General features: G+C 29.9%; 1 protein-coding gene across 1 annotated transcript in view; it reads left to right on the top strand.

Moving 5' to 3' along the window:
* Window positions 1–64: 64 nt before the first annotated feature.
* The window catches only part of LOC148235298 (monocarboxylate transporter 8-like), a 306,309-nt gene continuing 282,920 nt past the window's right edge, over window positions 65–23,453 (top strand). The window contains exon 1 of the mRNA XM_088186597.1: window positions 65–284. The gene's annotated coding sequence lies outside the window, so the exon portion shown is untranslated. The remainder of the gene's footprint in view (window positions 285–23,453) is intronic.

Consider the following 23,453-nt stretch of genomic DNA (forward strand, 5'->3'; position numbering starts at 1 on the left):
TTCAGTAGCTATATGACAATGGTCATTAACGGTCGTGTTACATTTTTGTCGAATAAGTGTTTTTATAATAAGATACCTTTCGATGTTTTTGATTATAAAGTGATAGTGTAATTTAGTGTATGTGCTAGAATTAAGCAGTGTATAATTCAAATTAGTGTGCAAGGCCGTTGCAGTGCTTGCAACGGATGCGACGCGTCCCTTTCCCCGCGGGCCTCGCGGGGGAAGGGGCGCCGATTGACGCCCGCTAGGATATTTGCAATTCTAGGCATCGTGCGGTCGACAAGGTAATGTCTTTCTAATTTTGTGTGTCTTTCGAATATAGTTAACCCTTTGTGCTAGTAACTCGACAATTGGTCGACAGCGTTGCACTCGTACGTCGACGAAACTTGAAATGCATTTATAGGCTTTGTGTTCGACCTAATTTTGCCAATTTCAATTTCTTAATGGTAAAAAAAGTTGTGGTAAATACATTTTAGTAATATTCAATTTTTAACTTATGCAAATAACTCAATAATAAGTTTATTGTAAAATTTTTCATCGGAACATGGTCATTTCGCGTGGTGTTAAGACCGTGGTGCATGACGCGATACTTATACGCGATAAAGAGCGAGATGCAAGCAGAGCTCGCTACTTCGCTCGCACTATTCAAATCAGCGATTGACAACTATCGACATATTTAGCCGCAACTCAAATAATAATATTATTTCATGTATTTTCGAGTTAGTAAATTACTAAATTATGTAAAACAGAATTAGTAATCTGTGTTTTAATTATTTATACATACATCTGTATATTGATTTATTTTTAGAAATTATCCATAAAATTACGAATGACGATATAATAATGGATGTTTAAGGAAGTGACGATCAATTTAATATTAACCGTGTTATTATTACTGTGAGTAATATTAGTAGGAATGATATCTAACCACTTAAAAGAATATGGATTATGCCAATATTGTATGTAAACAATGAATATGAATTTTATTATAATCTTAAATATTATGACATTAAATTGGTATGGTGCGCCAAGTACATATTGTTAACCTAATATAATACCTCTGCACAAAGAGATTCGTTTACTGTTTAGATACCCAGCGACCCGAAACTATAGAATAATATATCGATTTATTGTATAAAAAAACACTAATCAATTTACTAAGAGAGATTAGCGTAAAAATTTATTATTATTATTTATAATCAAATAAAAATATTGTTTCTAAAACAAGTTTATATATGGTCCCCTTTTAAAATTATAAATCCTACAATTTTTTTAATATAATTTTCAATTTAATTTTTAATTTTATTTATACTATACACTTTCTGGAGTGATAGTGCAGCAAGGGCATTTAGTACATCATAGGAAATCAAATTTCTCATATGTATGATATTTAATGCGATTCAACGACCTGAACGAACGTTCAACATCACATTAGACACGCTCATGCTAAGACTATTTCTACCAATTTTAAATCCTGTACAAGTTTCAAGTTTTAGAATAATCTTTCAATGTAATCATTTTTTATGATCAATTTAATTATTTTTTAAAAACTGTTTTAATAAATTCCTAAATATTTTGGTATGTCCAAATATGGTTTTAATTTCAAATATCATTATGGAATAACAGTATTTTCATATTTCCAAAGTATCGGGTGTTGTAATAAGAAATTACATTTTTTGTCTTCCACTGAAATTCATGTATAATTGTCAACTGGAGTTTGGTAATTTTTTTTAGAGATTTGATCTTTTCATTGAAAAATGTTTGAAAATGTTATAGTGCTTGTTCAGCTGTTATGTAAGTGTAATTATTTGATTGCAAAACATTTTATTATTCGATTTTAGTGATTATTTTTAATACTTTTCTTAAAAACCACAAGATTTTATGTCTATTTTTGTCATCCAAATTATGCCTAGAAATACTGGGGCGATATTCAAAGCTAGTTATAGATTAAAAGGATATTTTGTCAAATATTGTAAATCTTACAGTATTATTTATAGTAATCTACCCGCATTATTGCTTTAAGATTCGATTTCGATTTCCGAAAGATATTTAAAATACAGAATTTTTTGAGCGACTGCATTTTATTACAAATTGTGTAATTAAAATATTATTTTTTAATACTAATACATTTGCTCTAAAAAATTAAACGCGTAATTGTTAAATCAGTACAATACAGTGGCGTGCGGTCCATACACGCGGTAGATGCAGCGCATGCCTTGGGATTGTAACACGATTCTAAAAATGAAACATTTTTATCATTTATTCATTTTTTTAATTTACGTAATTATGAAACGCAAACGCTTTGATTGACTAATCATTTTATAGTCATTACGCTCTGGCACATAAAATACTAATTTTACCGCCTATATCTATTAATTTTTATTCTTTGTAAATTTCTCACAATTTACTTATAATTTGTATACCTAATTCCTAAAATATTCATTACTTGATTTTCTCCAAGTATTTTTGCGCTCTTATGACGTGCTCTCTTTTGTCAAGCGCTCATTTGACGTACGCTATTTTGTTACAGCGCTACTTTGGTAAACGCTCTTATAACGCAGCGCTCATATGACGGCGCTCATTTGACGCACGCTCTTTTGACCGGCCGCCCGTAATCCCTTAACGACGTTGACCGCAAGGGGTTTATTTCGACAAGATATAATATACACTAATATATATCTACGTCCACCCACGGAAGAAGAGCAAATTAACTTTGAGGCATCGTCGGTTATGTAATATATGACACGATATATTTTACGATGAAAGCAATAAGTGTCGATAAACTATTCGCAGACGCCCCCGTTATTTATTGCGGGGTCTTGATTTATATTGCTAATTGTGTTGCGATGCTGTAATTTCAATGAGATCCTTTTATGGAGCAATAAGGGACGACCTTGCTAAAATCTCGCTTCTATTGAATAGCATCACACCCTTTTTGCTGCTAAACACACTCTTAAAACTGTCAATGGCGGACAAAATATTGCCAAGAGGAATAAAAGCGAATAATGTTGCTTTATAATCATTAATTTTATTAATTAGACTCAGTAGAGAGATAGTATTCAATTCTATTTTTATTTTATTAGTTAATGAGCGGACGACAATAAATCTTTTTTAAAAGTGGTATTACTTATGAATTTTCACGGACATGCACTAAAGGCAGACGAAGTGAGAATTCAAAGAATAAAAAGTTCTATATATATATTTATTGTTATTAAGTTAGGAATATTGTGACCCAATGTGTCACAATATTCCACAATAAAAAAGAAAACATCGTAAAATGTTAAAATTAAATGATACAAATAGGACCAGCTCCTCGTAGCTGACATTAAACATATTAAGGCGTTCCGGAACCCAAAACTGAAATTCCTCGAGTATAGTTTAATTATCGACAGCATCCTTCAATTGTTTGAAGAAATGCTTAGTGACATAAAACTTTCTGCGAGAACTCAGCGAATCGAATCCTAACGGCTTTCTGAAGAAATTATGATTTTATGACCATGCAAAAAAATGTATAGGGGAGGGGGCGGCAATTTTAAGGATCGCCCCGGGCACCACATACCCTAACTACGCCACTGCATAGAAGACAACGTCAGAGTGAAATGCGGTTCTCATAATAAAGTCGCAGTATTTATCGCAGACGGCGTTTACGCTTAGAGAGAAAATTCACTTGCTCTCGAAATTGATTCCAAGATCTGTAGTGAAAGTTTCTCTAGCCAAAATGTTTCCACCGAGATCGTAGGAATATTCTGGTTTCGAGATAATGACACAGTATGAAACTTTCCGACATTAAATGGCAGACGGTTGATGAGAGTATATTTCCATAGATAATATAAATCACTCTGTATAAAGGAGAAGAAAATTTGAATTTGTAACTGCCGTATTTATGTCATTAATAAATAACGTAAAGAGCAGAGGGCCCAGGTTGGACCCTTATATTATATACCACAATGTTATATAATATAACACAAGTAATATAATAAAGTAGATATGTATCGAGTGAGTAATAAGACATATAATAGGATAATTCTGATTAGTTTGAAAATCAAATCAAAATACTAATCATTACGGATCAGTGGAAATTGTATTCCAGGTGTACTTCCTCGAATTGATTATTGTGTAAGATATAATAAACTAGATTTGTGTTTGTATTATTATACAAAATACACGAGCTTTAGATAAACTATGATTTGAAATTAGCTGTTATGTTTTGAATAGAGAATCGTCATATATATTACAGATATAATAAGTTTGAGTTGTGACGCTGGATTAAGACGCAACATTTACATTATATAGGAAAACATTTCTTTAATAAAATGCGTCAGCCAAACTCATAACGCTACTTAACGCCGTCGAGTTTGAACGCGAGATTTGGCGTTATTTTTTATTCTTTATTCCAAACTTTGATATTAAAACGGGAAACATTACATTCGTATGGAGCGAACGAAGCTTTTGCTCAAATATCATCATATTTCCAGACCGTCCCCGACGTAATTTCATTTCTGTGCCATTTCTGAGGCAAGGGGCGAGTAAATTTCAGGCGAAGCAGCAAATAATAACTTTCGGCTTTTATCTGGCAATTTTTCACGGCCGCCCTGGTTACAAGGACAAGGGAGCGTTTTCCCCTTTTCTTCGTCTTCTTCGTCCTGAAAAATGCTCCGCGAGGACAGCATTGTAAAAATTACCGGCCACCCTAATAGGAGGCACTACATCACCGAAAGAGAGACGAATTATTCATCACACATCATCACGCACTTTTATTTTGTGGGACGAATGGAACGCGTTGTTCCTCTCTTTTATTTTCTTATTTTTGTTTAACTGAAAACGTTCACCGAATTCGTTTAGTTTAAATTATACGCGTCGGATTAAATAAACGAGTTTTATATTTCAAAAGGAACAGTTTCAATTTTCACAATAATGATTTACATGTCAATCATTATTTATTATTAAAGCGAATGCCATAATGATAGACGCTTCTCTAAAACACACGAATGCCTAGATTATTAATAATACGATAGTATAGGTTAATAACATTTTTTTAAAATACGATAGATCTATGTTTATTTGTTACAACCACATATCTTTGCCTTCAGCCAATATAAATTTCTTCACAAAAAGTGCCTAATAGACAGAATATTTTCTCCATAACTCGACGTAAACTTAGCATTTAATTGTTTTTATCTTCAGAATTATTTAAAAGTGAAATCCATTTTTTCACAGTTAACGTTTGTGATTTTCAAAAGACTTAACTTTTCTTTTAGCGTGAGATTCTTGGTTCAAATTAGTTTGTGTCAATGGCTAGTTTGTTCTATTCAATTCGCCTTTTCCCCGTGGGACTCCCCTTTCTTAATCAGGCATAATTTAGCAAGTCAGCGCTTAGGCAAAAGGTCAATTTGTTCCATGAGATGTCTTTGAGGATTATCATCAAAATATAATAAATCTGTGACAGTGGTTGTCAATAGTTTGTCCCCACGTTTTTTAAATCTCGATAATCCACATATCAAATTCATAGGAATGTTTTGTAGTAAAACAATTATTTATTATTTCAGAAAAAAATATTGTTTTTTAAGGTTTGGTAACCCTAAAGAGTGTGTGACTTCACAGCCAGTAAGTCGCAGGTGGTAACTAGTGAGAATTTTATTAGATTATATTACATATTGTGGCGAAATGTTTTCTTCATGTAGTGGTGAGGAAGCTGGCTGAGGGATGATGTTGGTGGGAGATCCTCAGAGGTCTTGTAGGTGGCGTGGTAGCGACAGTATAGCGGAAATAGATCTTTCTCTGTTACGGTGCTCGTATGGTGAAGTTATTCTCAGGTTGTGAACCTCCATGATCATATGTTATTCGCAGGCAGACAGGCATCTGCTAGTCTTTTCGAGTGTCTGCCGGAGTCTGCCAGGTGACTACCCTCATTTCATTAGAGTCGACCCTTAAGTATTCAGGGTTGCAAAGCTTGCTGAGCAATCACAATCATGCAGCGATCATCTGCTTCTTAGAGTTTCGAAATAAGTATACGCCTTTAGAAGGGGACATTTGCTTAATGAATCTTGTGGTTTTTGTCTTCCGGTGATATATTGTTTCCCGTGATATTCATTTAATGCACCAGAAAATTCTTTCGTGATATTTACGCGACCCTTTTGTGATATTTATTTTTTCTAGTGGTAACCCTTTTTTCTAGTAAGCCTTTTCATTTTTAGTCACAGTCAGTAACGCAAGTTTCAATAATGAGATCCACCACAAACGAGAGCCTTTGTGTGGTCCCATCCTTTACACTATATTATCTTGTTTATCTCAATTATTGCTGAATAATCATTTTTGATCACAGATTTTAACACGAGTTTTAAGAATAGGATCCCCCATAAAACTACTACCTAGCGCTGCGCAAACTACTATTGTTATTCTACCCTTCAGTTACCGATCGCCAAAATGGCCATCTGAACCCTAAACTCATTTCTTGGGTATGTTCAAAAGCAGTGGTTTTTCTGAAACATCCTTATTTGCGATTCACGAGAGTTGTCTTTAGAGAGTTGTCACAGAAGCTACGGAGTCACAGCAGCAGAAACGAATCAAGAGACCGCATCGACATCAGCGAATCAGCGAATCGTTCAGAAAGCGTCGCGAGAACACATTGCGCTACCGAAATTACAGTCGACAATAATACAACTCGGCACGCCTGCGAAAACTATTTTTTTCTAGTCGTAACGAGGGCTATACTGATGAATGATTATTTTCGGTCATAGATTTTAATGCGAGTTTCAATCTGGTTGGTCCCCACACTTCATCTTAGAAAATATGAAAAAAACAAATTCTACTATTAAATTAAATTAAATTATTAAATAAATTAGGTGATTCATAAATAGAAGATTAAAAAAAATTCATTCAAAACTTTATGATTCTTTCAAGTTTATTTTCCGCGAAAGTTGACAATGATCGGCACTTACTAAAGTTTTTATTAATTTTTTGACGTATAGTACAAACACACTTTTATTGTGAACAATATATTGGGACGGGTGAGTCATTTCATGTGTTTTTACGATAAGTAAATTCATATATTAAAATTATTTGCTGTAATATAAGTTATCAAATTATTTATCGGTTATTCTACAAATATCTTAAAACCGATCAATTTAACAGCCATAGTAATTTTGTGAAAAACTTCCCCCTTTTTTTACTAATACAGTCTCTTATTAGCATACAATCAACAATTATTATAAATGTAACATTTTTGCGAATCTTATTATCAAATACATAGCGTACTGATTAAAATATGTAAGAATTGCTCGCCGAAATTTCCCAATTTTTACGAATACATTCAGCAAAAAACATCTATAACTAATATTTTGTATCGATCCTCTGATATAATATTTCCCCCCATAATTTGTTTAATATTTTATTGCATTTTCAACTACAATTTTTTACGTACATTTTCTTTGTTCACTTATTATTCATGTCCTAGAATTTTATCGACTTTCCAGTTGTCGAAACGAGTGACTATTCAAGAAAAGTGGGGAATTGAAAAACCTGCATTTTATACATTATCACGTTTTATATTTATATCCGGTTTGCGCCACATTTGTGCACGTACAACGCTACTTCAAACGACTAGATTCCAACTCTGGTTTAAATATTTGTAAATATCTTCAGCTTATTTAAAACATAATTTTCCGTACATTATTCAATGATACAATTAATTAAAAAAAAATAAAATGTCCTGAAATCAGAAACACAAGTTAAGAGTTTATAACTAAATACACACAGAGGTCTACATAAATCTCTAATGAATCTACTATTGTTCTAAAACTCAACAAAACAATCATCTCGCGTGGTTTCAGAAGTTCGTGCGTATACGTATATACCTATAAATATACACGCGGCAATTAAAGCTTAAGTGCTTGCGTGAAAGCCCCGATCGCACGATCAATGTTGCGTGATAGCAATCAAAGTCGCAATTTGCTACGTCTCCCACGGCCGTAGATCTTCGGCCGTAGCATTCGTAGCGCCCGCACGCATCTCTACGAAGAAGGTGGTGGTATTCTTTGATCCCTTCATCCGACAGCGGTCGAAGAAGACCACTAACTGTATTGGATTTGTAATGGGATTGTCGACCCGGGGCCAGAGATGGAACGAGCAGCGTTTAACCAATTGAACTCTGCCGCTGCTAGTGTGCAATTAATCTTCGATACGTGCCAAAAGACCGATTCGTTTCGACCGCAGCGTGTGCCGAGGATTATGCATATAAATACGTGCGGTTTTGGGACCGCTCAATTTATTAGCGACGACTCGAGATAAAATTCGGCAGCGGTGCTATATGGCGAATTGCGACCTTTTAGATACTAATCTACGTAAATGGGTTGCGGGATTTTAAAATGGTTTGTAAATATAGATACAGGCCTAACAAAGTACCCGCTTGAATCAACATTGACGTATTATCATCCATATATGTTGATAGTAAATTTAGGGGAAGTAGCTATTTATAAATTTAAAAGCAATCGACGTAAAGCGTAAAGCTTAGTTTTACGCGCCGTTATTATATTATCACTTACAAGATTTTGTTACATAAGTAATAATATTGTAGGTTAAGAAAAATCTGTTTCCTAATATTTATTTAGTAATTTATTAAAGCACATAATTTACAAAGGTTTTTATCTCTTTACTGACCCTCTACAAGCTGGGTGCCCGCCCATAGGGTTGGACTCGTAGGGCGCAAGTACTGGTAACGGCAGTGGTTCACGCAACGGATACCAAAGTAGATATACACCTGGCCTTCAACTTGGTGTTATTTAACACTTTTGGATTATTTTCTGTGGGATATGTGTAGTCGCTATTGGCGCCGATAAACCAGAGATGATGGACGACTTGGAAGCTGCTCGAAAAAGTTGTCGAAAATTGGCCGTCATCTTTGTGGTTTACTTTTTATAGTATATGTAACAGCAAAGTGGTACATAATCTTTATATAGTAGTGATTAATATTTTCGGTTCCTAGAGTTATTAACTAAAGATCATATGGAGCATTTTTTACTATTTAATATTTTCGACCAATGATCTAAATATGTCATTGCTGAACATTATTGCTAACATAAACATTTAACGATCACTTATCCAATAATGGCGTTGACAGCGAATATTTTCACAGTATTTTCGCCTCCATTTCTCCGCAGAATTTTTATTGTTCAATTTATTTAACGCCCGGTGACTCATTTTTCCTTATTGCGTTTATCGTGAACCCTCGGGCAATCATATCGTCTGGACAAATTTTAATTGTGCCATAACAAATTTACGATTCAGCTGCTTTGTGCCAAACCAAAATATACATATATAATATATGTTTATTATATTATAATATACGTTCACCCCTAGAGAACGTAGAATTTTATTGTTTAATCTAAAATCTAATTACGTATTTAATTAAACGCGTCGTATGAATTAATTCCTCTCGCTACGTATATCAGTCCCGAGCGGACTCGAAATTACCAGTACCTCAGCCGGAAATGTGTAAAATGCATTAGTCGGATTAGCAAAAGTGCAAATTTGCACACAAAACTACGAAATCACTCGTTCCAGAAACGTCACGTCGACATAACAAGCTACACGTGACTGTAATTGCTCGAGTAGAATGTTAAATTCTGCTTAAACGCGACAGGAAGGGAGAACTCAATGTTGTAATGATTAAACTATACGGGACGGGTGAATAGACCCGTACTAGGAATGTTACAATTTTAACTTATTTAGGTATTATACTTTTTAAATAAAAATAATTGTATTTAATATCATTTATGTTAAATTTTTAATTAAAAATATTAAAAAATATAGAAAAGGTTTACTATTTAGTCATTATGGTTGACAACCCTTAATATTCTATCAAAATGCAATTTCACATGATTTGTCATTTAATTTTGCACAGCTTCAAACATCATCACTTAATTTGGAGTGCCGAATGATGCGACAATAAAACCTGAATATTATTAATTTATTAGAAAAACATGGATTGATTTGGGCATTAATAAATATAACATAACACCAGTTCTTTTTTCCTTAACTTTAGCTTATTGTGAACTGTATATATTTGTACATATATGCCATTTCGAATTGTTACCGTAGATGATAGCATTTACCGAAATGTCTCATGGGGCAAAATTTCGTATTTCACGGTGGGGTAAAAGTTTGCATGGGAAAATAGAGAGAATTTGTCTAATAGTGAACCTAGCTTGTCAGTTCTGAGTCGAGTGTAAAGCCATCTGTACTGTTTCATGAAAATTATTAATAGAATGAATCTGATGAAACATATTCAGAATATAATATAGGATGTTCTTAAATCAAATTAAATTTTTCATTATACAGTAATTAATTAATTAATTTATTTGGGAAATTGCATTTGTATTGATTTGTATTTGTCTAACTCTTTTTATTTTATATGGAAATAGAATATTTCTAAAGAATATATTAAGAATATATATATTTAGATCAACTTTACGTGCTTATCAAACAGGTGATTATATATTTTTAAATAAATAAGTAAGTAATGTGCTGCTAAAAAAAATATCTATTAAAAGTAAGAAGAAAATATTTAAAATAAAATTTCAATTGGGAATATTTTATTTATCTTCCGTTGTAACCTAAAGTCCAATGCGTAAGCCCAATGCATTACAAGTAAGTTAATAATTACTTAATAACCTACAAGTAAGTAATATAATTTATAACCAATAAATGTCACTATAGCTGGGGCCAGATATTATAATAGCGCATTTTTTATAAATGTAGATTAGAGTGTTGCTGCTGGGGCTCGAACCCGCAACTTCAAAGTTGCTAGTCTGAGACGTTACGGACTACGCTATTCCATTATATTAGAAACAATACACGACCCATTTCAAAAGCAATATAAAATAGTTAATTTAATAACAAAGTGAAAGGATTGCCTGTCTCAGTTATAATTATATCTTAATCTGGGCTTTCTGAGGCTTAAACAATATTAATTAAATGCTTTTTATTATTTTAAAATAGTATGTATTAAACATCACATAAGAATATAGTGAAAATAGATATTTTGCTTTAACTAGCATAAAAGACCAGTGGTATAGTTTATGACTAAAACCCGAAAGACCTGGGTTTGAATCATGTATGAATTTTAGTGCTTTTTTAATTAATTTTCATTGTGTCTAAGAGATAAAAGAATATAAAATTACATTTCCGATCAATCATCAGAGATTAGGTTTTCTTTGATTTTCCTAGTCTCACAGATAAATATATTTTTGATTAATTTAAATCGAACATAGAAGATTGTTAAATAAAACGATATAAAACGATACTAACAAGCTATTAAATAATTAAATTTTTTCACACATTATGTTTCAACAACAGTTAGAATTCAGAGAAAAACATTCTATGAAGACTGTATTAAAATAGTGATAAGTTGGTTGTTGTCTAAGAATAATTTTAGAGAGCTTTTGATACAAATTATAGATATAGTTTCAGGATAGTTTGATTTTTATTTAAAAAAAGCATCTAAAAAAATTAGAGAATGCCTCTAATTTTTTTATAAAATAAGTTTTAAAGAACATTGTAATTACATATTCAAAAAATTGGTACTTTATTTAGGATAAAACATATGTTTGGTGTAACTAAAAATATACCGTAGTTTTATATTGCTTCACTTTAATTATTTTATAAGCAATATTATATATGCCTAATAAGATTAGACATAGTTGAAAAAATACATAATAAGGCAAAGAAAGCAGTTTAAAAAATTTGTATAAGTTGTATAAAAAAACGAGAATGGATGTATATTCGAGAAATATTCAAGATAAATGTATAGTTTTACGTATATGTTAGAAAATAATATGTTATTATTAATTTAAAAAAATTAAATAATCAATAAAAATATATAGATTAAATACTAGAAATTAAAAAATAAAGATAGTTTTATAAATTAATATTAATATAAAATAATCCGCAGAAATAAAAATAAAGTATGTTTCATTAATGTTATAAAGAAACACCTTTGCACATTAGGAGTAAAACTATAATATTAAATACTTTATGCAATTAGCTAAATTAATTAATATTTCATTAAATAATAATAACTATCAAAACTGATTATAAAAGGGCAGTATCTTATACAATAAGCGTAATCTAAATTTATTTCAATCATTAGTGCTAATATATGATCGCATTTAGTTTTAATAATTTTATTCTCGCGAAAGTATTATCCAGCTTTGGAAGCAGGTTAATGAGATTTTAATGAAATATTATAACAATGAGATTTTTTACTGCTACTCTGTTAATTACGTATTCTTTTTTACGATTTTTATTCAGTAATGATTCAACCTTACTTTCGGAATTTTAATACTTTTTTTATAGCAAAATATCTTCGCTTAATCCGATTTGAATATCGCCGACAGTAATAACGGTAATCAGATCAAAACACGCCTGATAAAATTTCACCCGTACACACTGCGGTAAATTTGCTTTCAATAAGATATTGTCGGAGTACAATAATAATGTTTTATTACGCCTATGGCGCTCTCGTATCTCCGAGGCGTAATATATCATAACGAGCAATCCGTTTGATAAGTTATCCGGATAAAGCGATTTATTCGTCCACAAAAAATAAATTTGGCTTTTGCCTAGGTGAATTTTTTTTGTGATATTCGAGGCAAAATAAAGCTCCTTATACACGCGATTTTTATTAATATTATGTATATGTATTTTTCAGGAAAATCTTGCCGACGAAGGGTCTTTATAAAAAAAACACGTACCGCCAAGATGGCCACATATAACCGCATAAAAACTTGCAAAATTAAGCTGCGAATGTATTCATAAAGTTTATGAATGTTATTCTTAAGAACCTAGCTTGTACGATACGGGAATACATATGGACATTAATGAATCGATACGTTGGATGGTCACGGAATCATTGGGTGTAATGTCGATAAAAATATTTAATTTATATTATGTTATATAAAAACGCAATTATTCATTAATACATTTAAACAATTTAATTTAAGAAACGTTTTTGACCGCATTATGCACAAAATGCAATCTTCAAAGCGTACTCGGTACAAATAAAACGTTCGAGTGCATTCTTTAAAGTCTTTCTTTGTAACTCGCAAAGAAATACGAGTCTTTATGTTTCTTATCCCTTTGGGATTGCAGATGAATATTCTTGTATGGATTATGTAAAAAATATAATTAAGTAATAATTTATTCAAAAATTTCGTCTGTTAAAAAATTATAAGGTAAATTCAAATGTGATGAAATTATGCTAATACATTTTTTAAGGCTTTTAGTAGGTATAGAAAAAAATATATACATAGCTATAAAATATATAACGTATTCAATATTGCCCAGCAAATTTTTATTTATTAATAGCTTTCAAGGAAAAAGCCCTAATCTAGATTGTCATGCCTTTTATTTTGGTCGTAGAATAATAATACAAATATACAATTCGATATACTTTTTATGTGGATTAGATTTTTACGTTAATCATAAGAGTTATATATGACTTTAAGTCTAGGAATCAGCTTATAAAATAAACTCTAAGATAAATATTTTTTAATATCGGCGAACGATATTCGATAATAACTTTTAATTTTTATTAAAATAGTATTAAGAAACATTAAAGACGATAATGTTGAAACATAAATTTGCCTTTAATATCTTAATCATCTAATTTGCTAATATTTTTCTAAGCAGTTTAATTAAAAAATAGTAATATGTTTCAAAACTTAGTCATTAACACGTTGATTAAATTAAAGAATAACCATAATAGATAATTATATGATTAAATTTTAAGAAAAAGGATGAAAATGTCAATTTTTTGGCAAGATAATATAATAACTAATATTTGTAAATATTATTAAGTTTATTATTCAAAAGCATTTTATAATAATATTTGATAATATTTTTGAGGCATATTCATAGTATATAACCAATAATGATTTATTAAGATGTTTATATTGATTAAAATATATTTTTTTATGACACACAGTCGGAAAATATAAGTAAAAAAACATGTTATTGAAATGTAAACTTTTCCGACGCGGGCACTCTTTAAACAGAAGTCGTAAATTTCGGAAAACGTGTCGACACGTATCTCGAGGAATCCTCTAAATTCCGTAAGTTTATTATGGTACACCTAAATTTTGGGATACCCCTACAAAAAATATAGTGGTGTTAAATCTGGATTTCCGGACCAATTGCTATCTGCCTTCTAAGAATTATTTTATATATATATCTTTCGCAAAATATTAGTAAAAATACATATTTTGTTAAAATTTTATATTTAGGCTATACCCTGGATTATACCAGGGATTAAAAAACTAGTTGAAATTCTTAGCGTGTCTTAAAATAATTAGGACAATCAATATCCATAGCTAATATTGCTATTATATACTATGCTACTTATGATTCTCATTCGTGGAATTTTGGATATAAATATTTTCATAATTTTAAATGAAATTTATATATAAAATATTATAATTTGTTTAATAAATTCTTGTATTAAATATTTTTTTGATAAATACCAATAAAAGTTTTACTTATGCCGTTGCTTAAAGTTGCATAAAGAATTATTTAATGATCACAGTCATCGAATTAATTGCTGTATTTTTAAGTTTTCTGTTCTTTGGCAATGATTAATTTTTGGAAGTGCTCAAAATAAATATTTCATTACATTCTATAAATATATAATTAAATTTTGAATTTATTGAGAGATTTATATGTTATCTCTAATAAGTATGATCCACTAAAATATTAAATGTCTGTGTTTTATACACATTCTATGGCATCATTAAATTAAAATATACATTGATCTTGAATAGTCACGCGTAATTACTGACGGAAGGATTCCACGATTAAAATTAATAGGATGTTTTTATTACTTACTGTGTTTGTGTTGGTTGCTGCTAAAGATTCTGTGTCGAGACAACCCAGGAATTCCCGGATTTTGTACCGTTTCGTGACCAAGAACTGAAAAAAAAAAATTAATTTTAGGCTCGAGACTGAAAATGTATGAAATTAACTCAAATTTATCACTAAAACTGTTTGCAGTGCAAAAATAAAAAAATAAAGAAATGAAAAAGGAAAAATAAGCAGTTTATTGATTGAATACATTTTTTACAATACTTATTTTACCATTGAAAACTATTTTCGAAATTGCTTGCATTGTGATATTTTTTAAAATGCTCCATTTGTGCTGTGAAATCTAGTTTATTTTGTTTTATTTTTACACATCAATTTTGTGGCAAGGTGTATAAATTTGGAGCTCTTTAGCTCGGTAAATCAACAAATTATATTTTAATTAAAAAAAATTAAAAAAATCGTCAGCTTTGGCACTGAGAGGATTTAAAAAAAAATTAGGGTTGCTTCACTATTTTTAAAATTCTTACAGAGAAGATTTCCTTATATGTTTTTAAGGTATCTATTTTTACAGATAATTAGACATTTTTTTAAAATAAATTATGTGAAAAGGATAAATTTATTATTGAATGAGATTACTTCTGCATGCATCGAAATCGTAGTTTTATACCTCATTGTAATTTATTTTCAAGGATATTAAGTCGCGTTCTACGACTGACAATTCTAATTAATAAACATCCTTTTTTTTAGACATTTTAAAATAACCCATTTTTTGTAAAGGATATTATTATATATGAAAATCGCTATACAGTGTACTTAAAAACTCGCGAAATCAAAGCACTCTTGATGTTGCTAATCTTGAATACCAATTTCATAACTTTTACCATTTCTTCTGGAAATCCATGTGTATAAAATACTTTTTTTAGATTATACAATTAAGCGTGAACTCGTGATTAAACTTTTTTTTAAAAAGTTCAACAAATCCTTTTTTAAACTTGTTATAGTTTTTATCATATCGGGTAAAATTTAAATAATTTATTTAATGGAAAGTAAATTCTTACATTTTATTTTTGACTTGAACCAATTTTACGAATCAAAAAAAAAAACATAATATAATTAATAATTATACAACTAAATAATTAAAAAACCGGTTTGGTGTACACCAAAATTAATGAGTGTGCTTGGCAATATCGTTGAAAAAGTGGATGGCTCGTGCAAGAGAAGTGCTAAAGCACTGGGATCCTGGCCGAAACGAGTAAGAATAAGGGACGTGATCGCGACTCTCTAAGGCACTCCAGCTCGTAACCAAAAGTCACCGAGCATTGACTGGTTGTCGACACCGCTCCTAAGCAAATTTAAAAAGTGCTTCCGCCGATAATAAATATGTATTCAGTGACAGCTTTTGCTATGTGCAATCCTTAATTGGCAATAATATTAAAAGTTCTTCTTTATGATCCCAAAGTGTTAACTGATAAAAAATAAAACTTGAGCTGTATGCTTTATGCCGCAATACTCATTTACTGCTATTGATAAAGAAAAAGTCAAAGTTATAAAATTGACTTGTTATAAGTAAGTCACATTTAAACACATATTAGCAGTTATATTTCACTGTTTTAGTAGAGATTTATTTAGGAATTTCTGCTTTGTTTTTTTTTTACATTTAATATTATTAAAGAGCTAAATGTGGCTCGCAAGCCGTGGTTTATAGTGTATAACATTATAAACATGGCAAATCTTAAGTAATATTCCAAAAGTAAATCAAAATATTATGTTTCAATATTAATATTTGTTTTTCTTACATTTCTATAATAATAATGTAATATGTTTTGTTTTATAAATACATATTTAATGCTGGTATAAATAACAGTTGCATAATTTATTACTTGTGAGTATCCGGCGATCTTGCACGTGACAAGTGCAGGTGTATCAAACATTTAAAATAGATTCATATATCAACTTGAATGATCTTAGCAAAAAAACACAAATTTTAGGCTTATATTTACTAAACCTGAGAATGATCAGAACGATAGACGAGTAGTATTAGTTGCCGACTATTAACCTGAAAGACCTTATGGACCTTGGTATTTTTAAATTTGTATGTCTGAAAGATCGCAATCAGTGATTATTAGATTTTATTAATCTCACTTGATGATTGAAAATTCTTTAATAATGAGCGACTTCATTGAGATAATATTATATGTATTGAGCATAAAAAAATTATCTAGGATCCCGAGTGAGTTGTGACTTTGATAAACCTTTGAAAAATATAGTATGTCTCTCTACATTTAATTGTATATTCATATGAATATAAATGCGATATGCAGTAGTAAATATAAACACAAGTCTGGTAGTCTCAGTAGAAGTAGTAAATTTATTATACAGGTGTAATAAACGTGCATAATACAACATTTAACGGCGTTTACTAAATTACCTTATTTATTAATTATATTTAAATATTAATCCTAATTTACACTCAGTTTTAGAATAACAAGTTTGTGATGGATCAACCTAATAATATTTTTATAAACATTTAAGGATATCATTTGAATATATGATTAATTTTAAACGTCAGAAATAAAACTTATATTCCCCGCGCACACCTTCACGTAGTTCAGCACTATGAAAATTTAGCTCTCTCGAGCTTTCGCTGTCGGTGTAAAAAAAAGCACATAAACCCCACGGGTCTCGGAGCGTGGAGCTTTACGCAGAAACTTGGCCAATTTACCCATACGTATTTACCCGCGGCGAAAGTTAAGTACGTCGACTTCGGAATTATTAAAACGGCGTTTTAAGTTGAAAATGGAAATTTTCGCCGTAGCGCTGAAAAGTGTGGCGAAAGGATTAGCCAGATTTTGCTATTGCTCGTATTAACAAACTGCCGACGCGCAACTTTCGCTCGCCGACTCTTGGCGGCAACATAAATATTTACGCCCAAATTATGAATTACCCGTCGTGGACTGGATGAGCGACTTTGTCTTGAATAAGTAACGAGCTTGTATTATACGATTATTTGGGTTAATATTTGGCAAGACGGTGGATTAGTAATGAGCACCGAGTTCTCCGCTTAGAGACTGTAAACATCTAAGACGACGCTTCACGCGAACCACCGACATAATATTTATATTGAGTAAAATAAATGTTTTACAAGTGTAATCTTATATGACAACATTTTCGTTAGATGTGTGAAATGCGTATAAAATATTGTTTATAAATAATTGTTAATATCATATTTTTCACACCATAACAATAAAATCAGTATTAGGGCGAACAACGTTGGATATTGACGAATAGATTTGTCTCTCACCCTTTGGAGTTATATACCTTGCGCATTTACAACATCTTTTGAATAATATGTATTTGATACGTTTATATTCAAATCATTAAATAATGTAAATCAGAACCATAGTCATTGCTACCAATGAATCTAACAATGCTGCTACAATGGCATGGTCAAGGAGTAGGCATCTAAACCTTATTAATTCTTCTATTCCGATTTCATTAACGGTTTATTTTAATGCATAAAATCAGCGACTCCCAGCCTGTGGTACGCGTACCATCGGTAGTACGCGAGTGGATAGTTGGTGGTACGCGAAAAATAATCAGTAATGGCGGACATAAAAAGTAAAAAAAAAATCAGTCATAAAAATATCATTTAAATTTTTCTTAAATGTAATTTTTCAGAAAAGCTCGATGACGATCTTTAATGTTAATGATAAAATTGAAAGTATGATTAAGAAATTAGATTTTTGGAAACAGTGAAACAATCTACCGGAAGTATTCGAAACTCATACTTTTTTGGTTGAAAATAAGGCTTGTCTCAAGATTTACGAGAACATAATAGTTTATTTAACAGGATTAAAATCGTGTTTCATGGAGTATTTTTCAAAACCGGAAAATAAACATAATAATTGGATTTCAAACCCCTTCTATGCATAAAATTTAGAAAAAACTTCATCGTTATCAATAAAAGATAAAAAAAATTTAATAGACTTATCAAGTGACAAAACTATACAAGTAAAATTCGAACGAAACAATATAATTAATTTTTGGTTAAACGTCGATAAAGAATATGTAGAACTTTCTGAAAAAGCTCTCAAATTCTTATTACCGTTCACTAGTATGGAATTAGTAGAAAGAGCTTTTTCTTCATATGTTTTTTAAAAAATAAGTATCGAAACAAATTGGACGCAGGTGTAGATTTAAAGGTATATCTCACATCTTTTGAAGCAAATTTCAAAAAATTATGTTCTTCGAAACAAGCACAAGGATCTTATTAAATTTATTTTGCTTGTATTATTGTGCTTATATTTTCGTAAAATTTGCTTAAATATTAAACTTATAACTTGATAACAATGTATTATAATCTTAAGCAACACTTTCATAACTATTATTTTCGGTAATAAAAATATTTTTAAATACAATTTCATTAATATTATTATATTTAAAACAAAAATTTCGCCTGCGGCACTGCTGTAAATTTGTAAAAATGAAAGTGTAAATTGTCTCGTTTTTATCAGAAAATTTTGTACATTTACCGTGTATATATTGCGGCGCATTTAATTTTTTTTATACAAATAATTTAATTTAATTCTATGTATTTTTTTAATAAAAATTAGTTGTTATAAAAAATACTTCTTTAAATGTCCTGGTTTTGAATTTCGACAAGAAATGAGCTTCGGAACCTTTTATTTAAAAAAAACATTGTGATATGTAAAGTTCAAATGTCTCATTGTTATCAGAAAAAAATAAAACCTTTGGTATTTTTTCAAACTTAAATAAATTGAGTTCTAGGAAATATAGTCACCCTATAAAATTTATAATTCAAATATAATAAGAAATTTCTCGAAATACAAGCATTTTTACGAAGTGGTACAATTAAGCGTGATGTACCAAGTGGTATGCGAGCCAAAAATGCAAATTTTGATGATAAAACTAATTCGTCATATAATAAGAAAATATATAAAAAATATACATAAAAAATACTACTTAATTTTTAATGCCCGTTTTTATTCCATTGAGGAAACCCGCTACATTTTTATTTTTTCGGATTTTCTTAGAAATATTATTGTAAAAATTTACACATCCGTACGATATTCCCCTGACAGTACTCGTTTTCTTATACTTATCTATCCTAAAATTATTTTTGTTTCTTATTATATACTAATATTATTTTCTAACAAATATTTATAAACTAAAACATTCATTTTCAATATTTCTTAAACAGACAACGATTCCAATCTTTCAATCATGCTTCTATAATACATTAAGTATCTATTTTTATTCAAAACTACTCCCATTGCCAAATTTTGTCATTTTTGCACCGTCGTTTTATCTAATATATTAGGCATATATTATATATTACAATGATGTGCTTCAGGATGCTGTTAAGATTATAAATTTTATCAAGAGTTATGCCCCTAACTCTGTAAGGATACGGATTCTCACTATACAAATTTATTATTACTAGCAGAAGTAAGATGGATATCAAAAGGTCAAAATTTAAAAAGATTATTGTTATTTAAGGACGAAATCAAAATATTTTTAACCGAACAAAAATGTGATCTTGCTGTTTTTTTTAAAATGACCAATGGCTATCCAAGCCAAGTGTTATCTATCAGATATTTTTAAGAAATTAAGCGATCTTGCCTCTTCAACGAAACAATTGCGATATATTTACTTCGAATGATAAAATTGAAAGTTTTATTAACAAGATCAACATTTGGAAAAGTAGGGTAAAAAAGGATTCGTTCAAAATGTTTCAGTATCGACAATTTTATAATCGAGAAAAATCATTGTAAAACTTATTATAGGTCACTTAAAAGCGCTAAAAACACAGTTTCGTAAATATTTTATATCAAATTTTGATTTCAAATCTTGGATTCAAAAACCATTTTTGATTGGCTTGAGTGAGATTGATCACTTGCCATAAAAAGTTTTAGTTTTAAGCTTTCGAGTGACTCAAACTTAAAACTAGATTTTCCAAAAAAGCCCTTGATTAAATTTTGCATCGGAACTAGAACTGAATTTCACACAATCTCTGATATGGAATTAAATGTTCTTCTGCCATTCAACACCACATATTTATGTAAAATTACTTTTTCTGCTTTAACACAAATATTGCACCAATTTAAATTTGTTATGTAGTAAAAAACAAGCAAATCGACAATATAATATATTTTGCTCAATATTCTTTTTTATTTATGTTATTGCAAAAATGCAGTTTTGATGAAAAATAGGGCATATAATTTTTATAACTATAATAAATACAATTTTATAACTTTTTATGCAATTTTTAATTTTATGTTTCTAAGCAAATTCTAAAACTATATTTTTACATATGTATGTATATTGTTACCTGATCAATAAATCAGCACAACATATGTATATATCTTTATTTTATATTTATCTGGGGTCGCGAAGAAGCTCACAATCATAATGGAGTCATGAATGAAAAACGTTTAAAAAGCCCTGATCTAGATCATTAACCTATTTTCTGTTGTTAAATGTTTTTCGAATATGTAATAACAATGTTCCTTTAATTTAATTTTTAATCTAAAATTACTAAAAAATATTTCTATAATAATTATCTATTTTTGTATTATTATACAACATATCTTTATAATTCGTAATAATACATTTAGTTTTATTAAAATATTTTTTTAATTTAATATCTGACCCGGATCTTAGCTATGAAAATATATTTTTTGTAGTTCTTAGATATAAATTTCAAAAAAGAAGATGTAAGGATTTAAAAAAACAAATGTTTTTTAGGTACTACTAGGATTTTATTTTGTAATACCGGTAGTAGCGAAGATATTTTTTTACCAATATCGGTATTACCGGTATTGCAATCCCTACACAAAATGTATTAAAATCGTTGTCTTATTAAATTACTACTTCCATACTATTCTCATTTCCTCAGCTTTTTTTACTGTTTTTTTTATTTTAGGTATAGGTATAATACGTAGTAGCAATTTTAAAAATATCAGATATTTATTCTTCAGAGATTACTTTGTTTAATAAATAATGTAATTTACTTCCTAGTATTTTCCATATTTCTTTAATTATATCATAATATTTACATCCAATTCAGTACTGGTTTCTTTTTTCAATTAACATATTATGTTTTAAATTTCTTCTAAAGATAATGATTTAAATTTTCCAAATTTGACATGATATGTTTCTTTATTGTTTTGCACTAATTTATTGCACTGATGTATTGAATTCACAATCTTTTGTATGCTCTCAATGTATAATCAGTATCACATAATGATCTTTCTATAAATTCTCACCAATCTTTTTTTTTTTTTTTTATTTTTTTAAATGTTTATTTCAAAAATAATTTAGTTTTATACAAGTTATAAATTACATGTTTCTGGCTTTTAGCCATTATCATGTTTACAAGCGAAATTACAATAGTTTAAATAAAAATAGAGGCAACAATATGCAATATTTAATAAGTAAAATTTAAGGAGAAAATACTAAAACCTTTATACAATAAGAAAAAGAAAATAAAATAAATAAAATATAAGATACATAATTAAAAATAACACTTACGAATTGGGGCTATTGAAGTCGCGGTTACAGATTTGCTATCAAAGCATTATGTGCTTAGGCATTTTATGTTTATACTTGAAATTTAGTGTGACTTTGTCATAGTTACCAATTTTTGCAATTAATTTATTATTATGTTCACGCGAGATATTTTTGTAATAATTTATCGTATTAGTAATAATGTGATTTTTAATTGTAGGTATAGAATATCGAGTGTGGAGTTTCTTTAAATTAGTATAATATGGGGTGTTATAAATTATTTTTACAGCTTTATTTTGAATTACTTGTAACTTATTAAAATTATTTTTACACGTATTACTCCACACTGGGCAAGCGTATGTTAATATCGGTCGTATTAATTGTTTATATAATAAAATTTTGTTTTTAATCGTCAACGCGCTTTTTCTGTTAAAAATGGGTCTCAGAGCTGAAATGGCGGCAAGCCCTTTAGACCGTACTTCTTTTATATGCTTTGTATATTTTAATTTAGAATCTAAGTGAAGACCCAGATACCTAACACTCGTTTTCCATTCAATGTTTTTGCCCTGCTCGGTTTTTAAAGGCGGAGGCAACGGTTGCCGGCGCATCGTAAAAATGATTGCCTCAGTTTTATCATCGTTTATTTTTATTTTCCACTTTTTTAAATGTTTATTTAAGTTATGCAAAGATTTTTGTAGTTTTGTTGCTATTGGTTTAAGACCATATGAACTAGTTAAAACGGCCGTATCGTCCGCGTAAATAGAGAGACTGGTGTTTTTTAAAATTGGAATATCGTTTGTATATATTATATAAAGATACGGCCCGAGTATGCTCCCCTGAGGAACCCCGGCTGGTATTTTACGCGGTGTCGAATTATCGTTATTTAAGGAGACGACATAGCGACGATCTTGGAGGTATGATCGGATAATTTGTATCAGATAGTGTGGGGTTTTGTACTTATCTAGTTTGTATACTAGCCCTTCATGCCACACAGTATCAAATGCCTCACCAATCTTGATATTTATTAAGTCGTTTCTCTGAGTAGAATTAATATTTTTTTAATGTACTCC

This window comes from Plectrocnemia conspersa, unplaced genomic scaffold (genome assembly GCF_051122295.1).
Source record: "Plectrocnemia conspersa isolate PC_06_02 unplaced genomic scaffold, ASM5112229v1 ptg000005l, whole genome shotgun sequence".
Classification (NCBI taxonomy): Eukaryota; Metazoa; Arthropoda; class Insecta; order Trichoptera; family Polycentropodidae; genus Plectrocnemia; species Plectrocnemia conspersa.